This window comes from Macaca fascicularis, chromosome 2 (genome assembly GCF_037993035.2).
Source record: "Macaca fascicularis isolate 582-1 chromosome 2, T2T-MFA8v1.1".
NCBI classification, from domain to species: domain Eukaryota; kingdom Metazoa; phylum Chordata; class Mammalia; order Primates; family Cercopithecidae; genus Macaca; species Macaca fascicularis.
In genome coordinates, this window is record NC_088376.1 from 81,225,001 (window position 1) to 81,242,724 (window position 17,724).

The window sequence follows — 17,724 nt, forward strand, 5'->3', positions numbered from 1 at the left end:
AAATAACATACAAGCAAATATAGATGACTGGGTTTGGCGATGACTTTTTTAGATAGAGCACCAAAGGAATAATCCATGAAAGAAAGGATGATAAACTGGACTTCATTAAAATTAAAATGTTCTGCTCTGGGAAAAACACTGTCAAGAGAATGTAAAGACAAACCACAGACTGGAAGAAAAATATTTGCAAAAGATCTATCTGATACAGGACTGTTATCTAAAATATACAAAGAACTCTTAAAACTCAACAATAAGAAAACAACACAATTAAAAATGGGCCAAAGACCTTCATAGACACCTCGTCAAAGGAGCTCTATAGATGTCAAATAAGCGTATGGAAAGATACTCTACATCATATGTCATTAGGGAAATCCAAATAAAAGCAACAATGAGATACCACTATATACATATTAGAATGGCCCAAATCTAGACACTGACCACAGCAAATGCTGTTGAGGAGGTACAGGAATAGAAACTCTTATTCATTGCTGGTGGAAATACAAAATGGTACAGCTACATTGGAACACAGTTTGACAGTTTTTTGCAAAACTAAACATATTTTACCATATTATCCAGCAATCACCCTACTTGGTATTTTTCCAAAGTAACTGAAAATATGTAGCCACACAAAAACCTGCACATGGGTGATTATGGCAGCTTTACACCTAATTGCCAAAACTTAAAAGCAACCAACCAACTTAAAAGCAACCAACCAACCAAGCAACATGCATATTTACATTTCAGTAAGTAAATACATAAGTAAATTGCAGTGCATTCAGATAATGGAGCATTATTCGGTGCTAAAAAGAAATGAGCTATGTATTCAGTGCTAAAAAGAAATGAGCTATCAAGCCATGAAAAAAATGAAGAAAACTTAAATGCATATTATTCAGTGATAGAAGCCAATCTGAAAAGGGTACACACATATGATTCCAACTATACAACATTTAGGAAAAGTCATATAGAGATAGGAAAAAAATCAGTGGTTGTCAGGGATTAGGTAGGGAGGAAGGGATGGATTGACAGAGCACAGAGAATTTTTGGGCAGTAACACTACTCGGTGTGATATTATAACTGGTGAGTACATGTCATTATACATTTGTCCAAACCTGTAAAATGTACACCACCAACCATCTGGGTGATAATGATGTGTCAATGTAAGTTCATCAGTTGTAACAAATGTACCACTTTGTGAAGAATGTGCATAGGAGACGCTGTACTTGTATGGGGACAGAGAGTATGTGGGAAATCTCTATACCTTTCTCTGAATTTTACTATAAACACAAAACTGCTCTAAAAAAAATTAAGTATATTGAACATCCACACTGCTATATATAAACATGTTTATATACTGATAAACTGGGGTGAATATATTGTCAAACATAAGAAATTGCCATATTCGAAGACATTCGATGTTCCCCCAGGTGTGTCATTATTGTTATTTATTTGTTTGTTTCATTTTTAATTTTTATGAGTACATAGTAGGTGTGTTATTTATGGGGCACATAAGATATTTTGATAAAGTATATAGTATGTAATAACTACATCAAGGTAAATGGAATATTCATCACCTCAAGCATTTATCATTTCTTCATGTTATAAACATTCAATTATACTCTTTTAGATATTTTTAAACAATAAAATATTGTTGATTAAAACCATCCTGTTGTGCTATCAAATATTAGATCCCATTCATTCTATCTAACTATATTTTTGTACCCATTAACCACCACCATTACTCCCTCCCCACGGTGCTTTCCAGCCCCTGGTAACATTCATTTTACTTTCTATGTCCATGAGTTCAATTGTTTTAATTTTTGGCTTCCATAAATGAGTGAGAACATGTGAAGTTTGTCTTACTGCGCCTGGCTTATTTCACTTAACATAATGTCCTCCAGTTCCATCTATGTTGTTGCAAATGACAGAATTTCATTCATTTTATATCTGAATTATATATTAATTATATATTGTGTATATGTACCACATTTTGCTTATCCATTCGTCTGTTGATGGACACTTGGGTTGCTTCTAAATATTGGCTATTGTGAATAGTGCTGCAGTAAACATAGGAGTGCAGATATCTCTTTGATATACTGATTTTCTTTCTTTGGGGTTTACACCTAGCAGTGAGATTGCTGGATCATATAGTAGTTCTACTTTTAGTTTTTCGAGGAACCTCCATACTATTCTCTATAGTGGCTGTACAAATGTACATTCCTACCAACAGTGTTTAAACATTCCCTTTCCTCCTCATCCTGCCCAGCATTCATTATTGCCCATCTTTTAAAGAAAAATCATTTTAACTTGGTTGAGATTATATCTCATTGTAGTGTTGATTCACATTTCTCTGATGATCAATGATATTGAGCACCTTTTCATATATCTGTTTGCCATATGTCTTCTTTTGAGAAATGTCTATTCCAATCTTTAGTCCATTTTGATTGGATTATTAGATTTTTTTCCTATTGAGTTGTTTGAGCTCTTTATATATTCTGGTTATTAATCCCTTGTCAGACAAACAGTTTGCAAATATTTTCTCCCATTCTGTGAACTGTCTCTTCACTTCATTGATTGTTTCTTTGTTATGCAGAAAGTTTTCAACTTGATGTGATCCCATTTGTCCATTTTTGCTTTGGTTACCTGGGGATTTTCCCCAATGTTTTCTATTAGTAGTTTCATAGTTTGAGATTTAAGTATTTAATCCATTTCGATTTAATTTTTATATATGGCAAGAGATGGGGTCTAGTTTTTTCTTAGCACCACTTATTGAAGAAACTATCCTTTCCCCAATGTATGTTCTTGGCACTTTTATTGAAAATTAGTTCACTGTAGTAGTAAAGATTTATTTCTGAGTTATTTATTTTGTTCCGCTAGCCTATATGTCTGTTTTTATACCAGTGTCAGCTGTTTTGGCTACTACAGCTTTGTAGTATGATTTGAAGTCCGGTAGTATGATTCCTCTGGTTTCGTTCTTTTTGTTTAGGATAGCTTTGGTTATTCTGGGTCTTTTGTGGTTCCATATAAATTTCAGGATTATTTTTTTCTATTTCTGTGAATAACATCATTGGTGTTTTGATGGAGTTTATGTTGAATCTGTAGATTGCTTTGGGCGATATGGACATTTTAACAATACTGATTCTGCCAATACGTGAACATGGAATATCTTGCCATGCTTTTGTGTCCCTCTTCAATTTCTTGCATCAGTGTTTTACAGTTTTCATTGCAGAGATCTTTCACTTCTTTGGGTAAAGTTATTCCTAGGTATTTTGTTTATAGCTATACATGGAATTAACTTCTTAATTTCTTTTGCAGTGTTTGCTTTTGGCATGTGAAAATGCTACTGATTTTTATATGTTGATTTTGTATCTTGCAAATTCACTCAATTAATTTATCCATTCTAATAGTTTCTTTGTGGAGTCTTTAGGTTTTTACAAGTGTAAGCTCTTATTATCTGCAAACAAGGATAATTTGATTTCTTCCTTTCCAATTTGGATGCCCTTTATGTCTTCTTTATATCTTTCTCTTGTCTGATTGCTCTAGCTAGGATCTCCAGCAGTATGTTGAATAACAGTGGTAAAACTCGGCATCCTTGTGTTGTTCCAGATCTTAGAGGAAAGGCTTTCAGCTTTTCCCCTTTCAGTATGATACTAGCTATGGTTCTGTCATATATGGTTTTTATTATGTTGAGGTATGTACCTTCTATCCCCAGTTTTTTGAGGGTTTTTATTATGAAGGGATGTTGAATTTTATCAAATGTTTTTTCAGCATTAACTGAAATGATCATATGATTTTTGTCCTTCATTCTGTTGATAGTATGTATCATGTTGAATAATTTGTGTATATTGAACCATCTTTGCATTCTTGGGATAAATCCCACTTGGTCATGATGAATAATCTTTCTAATGTGTTATTAAATTCAGTTTGGTAGTATTTTGTTGAAGATTTTTACATCAATGTTCATCAGGAATATTGGCCTGTAGCTTTCTTTTTTTGATGTTCGTGGTTTTGGTATCAAGGTAATACTGGCCTCATAGAATAAGTTTGGAAGTATTCCCTCTTCCTCTATTTTTCAGAATAGTTTCAGTAGTATTGCTATTAGTTCTTCTTTGAACGATAGGTAAAATTCAGCACTGAAACCATTGGGTCCTGGGCTTTTCTTTACTGGGAGACTGTTTATTATGGCTTTGATCTCATCTCTTGTTATTGGTCTATTGAGGTTTTGGATTTCTTCATAGTTTAATCTTGGTAGGTTTTATGTGTCTAGGAGTGTATCTATTTCTACTAGGTTTTTCAATTTACTGGCATGTAGTTTCTCATAGTAGTCTCTAATGTTCCTTTTAATTTCTCAGTATCAATTGTGATGTCTCCTTTTTCATCTCTAATTTTATTTACTTGGGCCTTCTCTTTTTTTTAATCTTTGTTAGTCTGGCTAAATGTCTGTTGATCTTGTTTATTTATTTATTTATGTTTTGAACAGCAGTTTATTATGTTGCCCAGGCTGGAGTGCAGTGGTGCAATCATAGCTCACTGCAGGCTTGATCTTCCAGGTTCAAACCATCCTCCCACCTTAGTTTCCCAAGTAGCTGAGACTACGAGTCCACACCACTTTGCCTGGCTATTTTCTTTTTTATTATTTTTAGTAGAAGTAGGTCTTGCTATGTTGCCCAGGCCGGTCTCAAACTCCTGGGCTCAAGCAATCCTCCCATCTCAGCCGCCCAAAGTGCCAGGATTATAGGCATAAACCACCACCCCGACCTTGTTTGTCTTTTTAAAAAAAAAATGGCTTTTTCTTTCATTGATCTTTTGTATTTTTGTTTTTACAAAATTTTTATTCCCTCTTTGATCTTTATTATTTGCTTTATTCTACTAATTTTGGGTTTGGTTTGCTCTTGCCCTTCTAGTTCTTTAAGATGCACCACTAGGTTACTTATTTAAATTTTTTTCTACTTTTTTTTTATGTAGGCACTTATTGTTACAAATTTTTCTCTTAGTACTGCTTTCACTGTATCCCATAGGTTTTGGTGTGCTGTGTCTCCATTTTAACTTGTTTCAATACTTTTTAAAATTTCCTTCTTAATTTTTTCATTGACCCAATAGTCATTTAGGAGCATATTGTTTAATTTCCATGGGCTTTGTACTTTCCTAAGTCCCTTTTGTTACCGATTTCTAGTTTTATTCCATTGTGGTCAGAGAAGATACTTTATATGATTTCAATTTTTTTGAAATTATTAAGGCTTGTTTTGTGACCTAATATAGGATCTATCCTTGAGAATGATTCATTTGCTGAGAAAAAATAATGTGTATTCTGCAGTCATTAGAAATGTTCTGTAAATATTTATTAGGTCCCTTTGGTCTATACTGAATATTAAGTCTGACATTTCTTTTTTCCTTTTCTATATGGTCTGTCCAATGCTGAAAGTGGGTGTTGAAGTCTCCAGTTATTACTGTTTTGGGGCCCATCTCTTTCTTTAGTTCTAATAGTATTTATTTTATATAACTGAGTGCTCCAGTGTTGGCCACATATATAATTGTTATATTTTCTTCCTGAATTGACCCCTTTTCCTTATATAATGACCTTCTTTGTCTCTTTTTATGGTTTTTCTCTTGAACTCTATTTTACCTTATATAATAATAGGCACTCTTGCTCTTTTGGTTTTCCATTTGCATGGAATATTTTTTCCATCCCTTTATTCCAGTCTATGTGTGTCTTTATACGTGATGTGTGTTTCTTATAGGCAATAGGTAGTTGGGGCTGGTTTTTTTAATCCATTCAGCCAGTCTCTGTCTTGATTAGAGAGTTTAGTCCGTTTACATTAAATGTTTTTGTTGATAAGTAAGGACTTACTCCTGCCATTTTATAATTGGTTTCCTGGTTGTTTTGTGGTATTTTCTTCCCTTCTGTCTTCTTTTTTGGGAAAGTGATTTTCTCTGGTAGTATGTTTTAATTTCTTGCTTTATATTTTTTAGGTAACATTGTAGATTGTTTTCCTTTAAGTTTACCATGATGCTTGCAAATTACATCTTATAACCCATTATTTTCAACTAGTGCCAACTTAACACTGATTGCATAAACAAACTAGAAAAAAGCAGAGAAAACTAATAAAAAACACTTTGACTTATACTTTAACTTTCTCCAACTTTTCAACTTTTTTGGTCTCTATTTATATCTTATTATACTGTCTGTGTCTTGAAAAGTTATTGTAGTCATTATTTTTGATAGGTTTATCTTTTGGTCTTCCTACTCAAGATATTAGTAGTTTATACACCACAATTAAAGTGTTATAATATTCTGTATGTGTACATGTACTTACTATTATCAGTGAGTTTTGCACCTTCAGATGATTTCTTCTTGCTCATAAATGTCCTTTTCTTTCACACCTCCCTTTAAGCATCTGTTGTAATACGGGTCTAGCATTAATGAAATCCCTCAGCTATTGAATGTCTGCAAAAGTCTTTATTTCTCCTTCATATTTGAAAGATATTTTCACTGAACATACATTCTTTTGTGGGGTTTTTTTTCCCCCTCAGAACTTTATGTCAAGCCACTCACTTCCAACCTATAAGCTTTCCACTGAGAAGACTGCTGCCAGACATATTGGAGCTCCTTTGTATATTTCTGTTTGGTTGGTTGGTTGGATTTTTTGAGATAGGGTCTCACTTTGTCACCCAGGCTGGAGTGCAGTGGCACAATTACAATTCACTGCAGCCTCAATCACCTGGGCTCGAGCAATCCTTTCACCTCAGCCCCCCAAGTAGCTAGGACTATAGGCACACACCACCATGCCATGCCTGGCTAATTTAGAGATATATGGGGTTTCACCATGTTACCCAGGCTGGTCTCAAATTTCTGGGCTCAAGTGATCCTCCTGCCTCAGCCTTCCAAAGTTTTAGGATTACAGATATGAGTCACCATGCTGGCCTCCTTTGTATGTTACTTGTTTCTTTTCTCTTGCTGCTTTTAGAATCCTTTCTTTATCCTTGGCTTTTGGGAGATTGATTATTAAACGTCTTGAGGTAGTCTTATTTGGGCTAAATCTGCTTGGTGCTCTACAACTTGCTTGTACTTGCATATTGATATCTTTCTCTAGGTTTGGGAAGTTCTCTGTTATTGTCCTTTTGAATAAACTTCCTACCCTATGTCTCTCTCTGCCTCCTCTTTAAGGCCAATAGGTCTTAGATTTGCCCTTTTGAGGCTATTTTCTAATTTTTGTAGGCATGCTTCATTCCTTTTAATTTTTTTTTCTTTTGTCTCCTCTGACTGTGTATTTTCATATAGACTGTCTTCAAGCTCACTAATTCTCTCTTCTGCTTGATCAATTCTTCTATTAAAGGACTCTGGCACATTCTTTAGTATGTCAATTGCATTTCTCAGCTCCAGGAGGAACAGGAAATGTAAAAAGGACCTTATCTTGTAACTTGGGCAACAGCTCAGCCACAGTAAAATAAAGCACCAAGTAGATTCCTGACATTTCTGACTCCAGGCTCTAGCTCCCAGATAGTATTTCTAGACCCACCCTAGGCCAGAAGGGAGTCCCTCACCCTGAAGGGAAAGACACAAGCCTGGCTGAGTTCACCACCTGCTGACTAAACAGCCCTTGGTCCTTGAGTAAACATCAATGGTAGCCATGCAATAGTTGCTACAGGCCTTAAGCAAGCCCTGAGCTGGCTTCAGGTCCAAGAAAGATGGCTACAAATAAGCACAGACAGTGAAGACTACAATAAATACCTAACTCTTCAATGCCCAGACACCAAAGAACATTGCTAGCATCAACACCATCCAGGAAAACATGACCTCACCACATAAACTAAATAAGCCACCAGAGACCAGTCCTGGAGAAACAGAGATATGTGACCCTTCAGACAGACAACCAAAATAGCTGTGTTTGGGAAACTCAAAAAAATTTAAGACAACACAGGGAAGGAATTCAGAATTCTATCAGATAAATTTAACAAACAGATTGAAATAATCAAAAAGAATCTAGCAGAAATTCTCGAGCTGACAAATGCAATTGGCATACTGAAGAATGCACCAGAGTCCTTTACTAGTAGAATTGATCAAGTAGAAGAAACAATTAGTGAGCTTGAAGGCAGGCTATTTGAAAATACACAGTCAGAGGAGACAAAAGAAAAAAGGATTAAAAACAATGAAGCATGCTTACAGGATCTAGAAAATAACCTCAAAAGGGCAAATCTAAGAGTTTTTGGCCTTAAGGAGGAGGTAGAAAGAGAGATAGGGATAGAAAGTTTATTCAAAGGGATAATAACAAAGAACTTCCCAAACCTAGAAAAGATACCAATATCCAAGTACAAGAAAATTTTAGAACACTAAACAGATTTAGCCCAAATAAGACTACCTCAAGGTATTTAATAATCAAACTCCCAAAGGTTCAAGGATAAAGAAAGGATCCAAAAGCAGCAAGAGAAAAGAAGCAAATAACATACAATGAAACTCCAATATGTCTGGCAGCAGAATTTTCAGTGGAAACCTTACAGGCCAGGAGAGAATGGCATCACATATTTAAAACGCTGATGAGAAAACACCTTTAACCCTAGAATAGTATATTCAGTGAAAATATCCTTCAGACATGAAGGAGAAATAAAGACTTTCCCAGACAAACAAAAGCTGAGGGATTTCATGCATACCAGACCTGTCCTATAAGAAATGCTAAAGGGAGTACTTCAATCAGAAAGAAAAGGACATTAATGAGCAGTAAATAACCACCTGAAGGTACGAAACTTACTGGTAATAGTAAGTACACAGAAAAACACAGAGTATTATAACACTGTAATTGTGGTGTGTAGACTACTGTTTTCCTAAATACAAGTTTACACTGAACCACTCAAAAATAATAGCTATAACAACTTTTCAAGACATAGTACAATAAGATATAAGTAGAAACAACAAAAAGTTAACAGTGGGGCTGGGTGCAGTGGTTCATGCCTATAATCCCAGCATTTCAGGGGGTCAAGGCAGGCTGATCATTTGAGGTCAGGAGTTTGAGACCAGCCTGGATCAACATGGTGAAATCCCATCTCTACTAAAAATACAAAAATTAACCAGATGTGGCAGCGGATGCCTGTAATCCCAGCTACTCAGTAGGTTGAGGTGGGAGACTAGCTTGAACCCAGGAGGCAGAGGTTGCAGTAAGCCAAGATCATGCCACCACACTCCAGCCTGGGTGACAGAGCAAGACTCTGTCTCAAAAAAAAAAAAAAAAAAAGTTAAAAATTGAGGGGACAAAGTTAAGACACAGAGTTTTTAATAGTTTTCTCTTTGCTTGTTTGTTTATGCAAACAGTGTTAATTTGTTATCAGGTTAAAATAATGAGTTATAAGATAGTATTTGCAAGCCTCATGATAACCTCAAATCAAAAAACATACAATGGACACACAGAAAAAAAGTAAGAAACTAAATCATATCACCAGAGAAAATCACTTTCACCAAAGGAAGACAAGAAAGAAAGAAAGAAGACCAAAAAAAAAAAAAAATTAACAAAATGGCAAAAGTAAGTCCTTACTTTTCAATCATAGCATTCAATGTAAATGGGCCAAACCCTCCAATCAAAAGACATAGACTGGCTAAATGAATTTAAAAATAAGATTTGTTGATCTATTGCCTACAAGAAACATACTTCACCTATAAAAACACACATAGACTGAAAATAAAGGGATGGAAAAAGATATTCCATGCCAAGGAAATCAAAGAAGAACAGGAGTAGCTATACTTATATCCACAAAATAGATTTCAAGACAAAACTATAAGAAGAGACAAAGAAAGTCACTATATAATGATAAAGGGGCCAATTCAGCAAGAGGATATAACAATTGTAAATATATATGCACCAGACACTGGAGCACCCAGATATATAAAGCCAATATTATTAGAGCTAAAGAGAGAGATAGCCCTCAATACAATAATAGCTGGAGATTTCAACACCCCACTTTCAGCATTGGACAAACCTTTCAGAAAAAAAAATCAACAAAGAAACTTCAGACTTAATCTGCGCTTTAGACAAAATGGATCTAATAGTCACAGATCATTTCATCCAAGAGCTGCAGAGTACATTCTTTTCCTCATCACACGTATCATTCTCAAGGATAGACCATATATTAGGTTACAAAACAAGACTTAAACATTCAAGAAAAATTGAAATAATGTCAAACGTCTTCTCTGACCACAATGGAATAAAACTAGAAATTAGGCCAGGTGCAGTGGCTCATGCCTCTAATCCCAGCACTCTTGGGAGGCCAAGGGGGGCGGATGACAAGGTCAAGAGATCAAGACCATCCTGACCAACATGGTGAAATCCCATCTCTACTAAAAATACAAAAATTATCTTGGTGTGGTGGCACATGCCTGTAGTCCCAGCTATTCAGGAAGCCGAGGCAGGAGAATCACTTGAATCTGGGAGGCAGAGATTGCAGTGAGCTGAGATCGCACCACTGTACTCCAGCAGCCTAGTGACAGAGAGAGACTCAGAAAAAAAAAAAAAAAAAAAAAAAAAAAACCTAGAAACTAAAAACAAGAGGAATTTTGGAAACTATACAAATACATAGACATGAAACAATATGCTCCCGAATGATCAATCAAGAAATTAAGAAGGAAATTGAAAATTTCTTGAAACAAATGATAATGAAAATACAACATGCCAAAACCTGTGGAATAAAGCAAAAGCAGTACTCAGCGGGAATTTTATAGATATATATGTGTACATCAAAAAAGAAGAAAAACTTCAAATAAAAAATCTAATGACGCATCTTAAAGAAATAGAAAAACAAGAGCAAACCAATCCCAAAATGAGTAGAAGAAAGCAAATAATATAGATCAGATCAGAAAAAGAAAACTGAAATAAAAAAATAGCAAAGATGAATGAAACAAAACATTGGGGTGTTTTTTTTTTTTGAAAAGTTAAATGAAATTGACAAACCTTTAGCCAGACTAACTAAGTAAAAAAGAGAGAAGATTCAAATAAATAAAATCAGAAATGAAAAGGAGACATTACAACTGATACTGCAGACATTCAAAGAATCATTAGTGGCTACTATAAGCAACTATATGCCAATAAATTGGAAAATATAGGGGAAATGGACAAATTCCTAGATACATACTGCCTACAAAAATTGAACCAGGAAGAAATACAAAACCTGAATAGACCAATGAAAAGTAATGAGATCAAAACCGTAATAAAAAGTCTCCCAGTAAAGAAAAGTTCAGGCCTCATGGTTTCACTGCTGAATTCTACCAAATATTTAAAGAACTAATACCAATCTTACTCAAACTATTCTAAAACATAGAGGAAGAGGGAATACCTCCAAACTCATTCTACAAGGCCAGTATTACCTTGACACCAAAACCAGACAAAGTCACACCAAAAAAAACCAGTATCTCTGATGAATATTAATGCAAAAATCCTTAAAAAAAATACTAGCAAACTGAATTCAACAATGCATTAGAAAGATCATTCATCATGACCAAGTGGGATTTATCCCTGGGATGCAAGGATGGTTCAACATATGCAAATCAATCAATGTGATGTAAGATTGAGGATAAAAACCATATGATCATTTCAACTGAATGATGGATAGAAACCATACAATCAACAGAATCAAGGATAAAAACCATGTGATCATTTCAATTGATGTTTAAAAAGCATTTGATAAAATTCAACATCTTTTCATGATTAAAAAAAAAACTGGGGATAAAAGAAATATACCTCAACACAATAAAATCCATATATGACAGACCCACTGCTAGTATAATACTGAATGGGGAAAAACTGAAAGCCTTTCCTCTAAGATCTGGAACAAGACAAGGATGCTCACTGTCATCCTATGTTATTTAACATAGTATTGAATGTTCTAGTTAGAGCAGTCAGACAAGAGAAGGATACAAAGGACATCAAACTGGAAAAGAAGAAGTCAAATCATCCTTGTTTGCAGATGATATGGTCTCATATTTGGAAAAACCTAAAGACTCCACAGGAAAACTATCAGAGGATTTGAAATCTCCGGTCTGTTCCAAGATGGCCAAATAGGAATGGCTCCAGTCTGCAGCTCCCAGCATGATCAACACAGAAGATGGATGATTTCTGCATTTCCAGCTGAGGTACCTGGTTCATCTCTTGGGACTGGTTGGACAGTGGGTGCAGTCCACAGAGGGTGAACCAAAGCAGGGTGAGGCATTGCCTCACCCGGGAAGCACAAACAGTCAGGGGATTTCTCTTTCCTAGCCAATGCAAGCTGTGACAGACTGTACCAGGAAAATCAGGACACTGCCACCCAAATACTGTGCTTTTCCAATGGTCTTAGCAAATGGCACACCAGGAGATTATATCCTGTGCCTGGCCCACGCCCACAGAGCCTTGCTCACTGCTAGTGCAGCAGTTGAAGATCAAACTGCGAGGCAGAAGCCTGGCTGGGGGAGGGGCATCTACCATTGCTGAAGCTTGAGTATACAAAGCAGTCAGGAAGCTCAAACTGGGTGAAGCCCACCGCAGCTCAAGGAGGCCTGCCTGCCTCTGTGGACTCCACCTCTGGGGGCAGGGCATAGCTGAACAAAAGGCAGCAGAAACTTTGGCAGACTTAAACATCCCAGTCTGACAGCTCCGAAGAGAGCAGTGGTTCTCCCAGCACAGCGTTTGAGCTCTGAGAACGAACAGACTGCCTCCTCAAGTGGGTCCCTGAGTACTCTAACTGGGAGACACCTCCCAGTAGGGGCCGACTGACACCTCATACAGCCAGGTGCCCCTCTGAAATGAAGCTTTCAGAGGAAGGATCAGGCAACAATTTTGCTGTTCTGCAATATTTGCTGTTCTGCAGCCTCCATTGGTAATACCCAGGCAAACAGGATCTGGAGTGGACCTCCAGCAAACTCCAACAGACCTGCAGCTGAGGGACCTGACTGTTAAAAGGAAAACTGAAAAACAGAAAGGAATAGCATCAACATCAACAAAAAGGATATCCATACCAAAACCCCATCTGTAGGTCCACTATCATCAAAGACAAAAGGTAGATAAAACCACAAAGATGGGGAGAAACCAGAACAGAAAAGCTGACAATTCTAAAAACCAGAGCATCTCTTATCCTCCAAAGGATTGCAACTCCTCACCAGCAATGGAACAAAGCTGGATGGAGAATGACTTTGACAAGTTGACAGAAGTAGGCTTCAGAAGGTCAGTAATAACAAACTTCCCTGAGCTAAAGAAGGATGTTTGAACCCATCGCAAGGAAGCTAAAAACTTGAAAAAAGACTAGACAAATGGCTAACTAGAATAAAGAGTGTAGAAAAGACCTTAAATGACCTGATGGAGCTGAAAACCATGGCATGAAAACTACATGATGCACACACAAGCTTCAGTAGCCGATTCAACCAAGTGGAAGAAAGAGTATCAGTGACTGAAGATCAAAAGAATGAAACGAAGCAAGAAGACAAGTTTAGAGGAAAAAAAGGTAAAAAGAAATGAACAAAGTCTCCAAGAAATATGGGACTATGTGAAAAGACCAAATCTATGTTTGATTGGTGTACCTGAAAGTGATGGGGAGAATGGAACCAAGCTGGAAAACACTCTTCAGGATATTATCCAGAACTTCCCCAACCTAGCAAGACAGGCCAACATTCAAATTCAGGAAATACAGAGAATGCCACAAAGCTACTCCTCGAGAAGAGCAACCCCAAGACATATAATTGTCAGATTCACCAAGGTTGAAATGAAGGAAAAAATGCTAAAGGCAGCCAGAGAGAAAGGTCGGGTTACCCACAAAGGGAAGCCCATCAGACTAACAGTGGATCTCTCAGCAGAAACTCTACAAGCCAGAAGAGAGTGGGGGCCAATAGTCAACACTCTTAAAGAAAAGAATTTTCAACCCAGAATTTCATATCCAACCAAACTAAGCTTCATAAGTGAAGGAGAAATAAAATCCTTTACAGACTAACAAATGCTGAGAGATTTTGTCACCACCAGGCCTGCCTTACAAGAGCTCCTGAAGGAAGCGCTAAACATGGAAAGGAACAACCGGTACCAGCCACTGCAAAAACATGCCAAATTGTAAAGACCATCAATGCTAGGAAGAAACTGCATCAACTAACGGGCAAAATAACCAACTAACATCATAATGACAGGATCAAATTCACACATAATAATATTAACCTTAAATGTAAATGGGCTAAATGACCCAATTAAAAGACAGACTGGCAAATTGGATAAAGAGTCAAGACCCATCAGTGTGCTATATTCAGGAGACCCATCTCATGTGCAGAGACACACATAGGCTCAAAATAAAGAGATGGAGGACTATCTACCAAGCAAATGGAAAACAAAAAAAAGCAGGGGTTGCAATCCTAGTCTCTTATAAAACAGACTTTAAACCAACAAAGATCAAAAGAGACAAAGAAGGCCATTACATAACGGTAAAGGGATCAATTCAACAAGAAGAGCTAACTTTCCTAAATATATATGCACCCTATACAGGAGTACTCAGATACATAAAGTAAGTCCTTAGAGACCTACAAAGAGACTTAGACTCCCACACAATAATAGTGGGAGACTTTAACACCCCACTGTCAATATTAGACAGATAAATGAGACAGAAAGTTAACAAGGGTATCCAGGACTTGAACTCAGCTCTGCACCAAGCAGACCTAATAGACATCTACAGAACTCTCCACCCAAAATCAACAGAATATATATTCTTCTCAGCACCGCATCGCACTTATTGCAAAATTGACCACATAGTTGGAAGTAAAGCACTCCTCAGCAAATGTAACAGAACAGAAATCACAACAAACTGTCTCTCAGACCACAGTGCATTCAAATTAGAATTTAGGATTAAGAAACTCACTGAAAACTGCACAACTACATGGAAACTGAATAACCTGCTCCTGAATGACTACTGGGTAAATAATGAAATGAAGGCAGAAATAAAGATGTTCTTTGAAACCAATGAGAACAAAGATACAACATACCAGAATCTCTGGGACACATTTAAAGCAGTGTGTAGAAGGAAATTTATAGCACTAAATGCCCACAAGAGAAAGCAGGAAAGATCTAAAATTGATACCCTAACATCACAATTAAAAGAACTAGAGAAGCAAGAGCAAACAAATTCAAAAGCTAGCAGAAGGCAAGAAATAACTAAGATCAGAGCAGAACTGAAGGTGACAGAGACACAAAAAAACCTTTCAAAAAATCAATGAATCCAGGAGTGGGTTTTTTGAAAAGATCAACAAAATTGATAGACCGCTAGCAAGACTAATAAAGAAGAAAAGAGAGAAGAATCAAATAGACGCAATAAAAAATGATAAAGTGTGGCCGGGCGCGGTGGCTCACGCCTGTAATCCCAGCACTTTGGGAGGCCGAGGCGGGCGGATCACAAGGTCAGGAGATCGAGACCACGGTGAAACCCCGTCTCTACTAAAAATACAAAAAATTAGCCGGGCGCGGTTGTGGGCGCCTGTAGTCCCAGCTACTCGGGAGGCTGAGGCAGGAGAATGGCGTGAATCCGGGAGGCGGAGCTTGCAGTGAGCCGAGATCGCGCCACTGCACTCCAGCCTGGGCTGGGCGACAGAGCGAGACTCCGTCTCAAAAAAAAAAAAAAAATGATAAAGTGGATATCACCACCGATCCCACAGAAATACAAACTACCATCAGAGAACACTATAAACACCTCTATATAAATAAACTAGAAAATCTAGAAGAAATGGATAAATTCCTGGACACATACACCCTCCCAAGACTAAACCAGGAAGAAGTTGAATCCCTGAATACACTAATAGCAGGCCTTGAAATTGAGGCAATAATTAATAGCCTACCAACCAAAAAAAAGTCCAGGACCAGACGGATTCACAGCCAAATTCTACCAGAGGTACAAAGAGGAGCTGGTACCATTCCTTCTGAAACTATTCCAATCAACAGAAAAAGAGGGAATCCTCCATAACTCATTTTATGAGGCCAACATCATCCTGATACCAAAGCCTGGCAGAGACACAACAAAAAAAGAGAATTTTAGACCAATATCCCTGATGAACATCGATGCAAATACCCTCAATAAAACACTAACAAACCGAATCCAGCAACATATCAAAAAGTTTATCCACCACGATCAAGCTGGCTTCATCCCTGGGATGCAAGGCTGGTTCAACATACGCAAATCAATAAATGTAATCCATCACACAACAGAACCAAAGACAAAAACCACATGATTATCTCAACAGATGCAGAAAAGGCCTTTGACAAAATTCAACAGCCCTTCATGCTAAAAACCCTCAATAAACTAGGTATTGATGAACGTATCTCAAAATATTAAGAGCTATTTATGACAAACCCGCAGCCAATATCATACTGAATGGGCAAAAACTGGAAGCATTCCCTTTGAAAACTGGCACAAGACAGGGATGCCCTCTCTCACCATTCCTATTCAACACAATGTTGGAAGTTCTGACCAGGGTAATCAGGCAAGAGAAAGAAATAAAGGGTATGCAATTAGGAAAAGAGGAAGTCAAATTGTCCCTGTTTGCAGATGACATGATTGTATATTTAGAAAACCACATCATCTCAGAGCAAAATCTCCTTAAGCTGATAAGCAACTTCAGCAAAGTCTCAGGATACAAAAATCAATGTGCAAAAATCACAAGCATTCCTATACACCAACAACATACAAACAGGGAGCCAAATCATGAGTGAACTCCCATTCACAATTGCTATAAAGAGAATAAAATACCTAGTAATCCAACTTACAAGGGATGTGAAGGACCTCTTCAAGGAGAAATACAAAGCAATGCTCAACGAAATAAAAGGGAACACAAACTGGAAGAACATTCCATGCTCATGGATAGGAAGAATCAATATTGTGGAAATGGCCATACTGCCCAAGGTAATTTATAGATTCAATGCCATCCCCATCAAGCTACCAATGACAGAATTGGAAAAAACTACTTCAAAGTTCATATGGAACCAAAAAAGAGCCCTCACTGCCAAGACAATCCTAAGCAAAAAGAAAAAAGCTGGAGGCATCACACTACCTGACTTCAAACTATACTACAAGGCTACAGTAACCAAAACAGCATGGTACTGGTACCCAAACAGAGATATAGACCAATGGAACAGAACAGAGGTCTCAGAAATAACACCACACATCTACAACCATCTGATCTTTGACAAACCTGACAAAAACAAGAAATGGGGAAAGGATTCCCTATTTAATAAATGGTGCTGGGAAAACTGGCTAGCCATAAGTAGAAAGCTGAAACTGGATCCCTTCCTTATATCTTATACAAAAATTAATTCAAGATGGATTGGAGACTTAAATATTAGACCTAAAACCATAAAAACCCTAGAAGGAAACCTAGGCAATACCATTCAGGACATAGGCATGGGCAAGGACTTCATGACTAAAACACCAAAAACAATGGCAACAAAAGCCAAAATTGACAAATGGGATCTAATTAAACTAAGGAACTTATGCACAGCAAAAAAAACTACCATCAGAGTGAACAGGCAACCTACAGAATGGGAGAAAATTTTTGCAATCTACCCATCTGACAAAGGGCTAATATCCAGAACCTACAAAGAACTTAAACAAATTTACAAGAAAAAATCAACCCCATCAAAAAGTGGGCAAAGGATATGAACAGACACTTCTCAAAAGAAGACATTTATGCAGCCAACAGACACTTGAAAAAATGCTCATCATCACTGGTCATCAGAGAAATGCAAATCAAAACCAAAA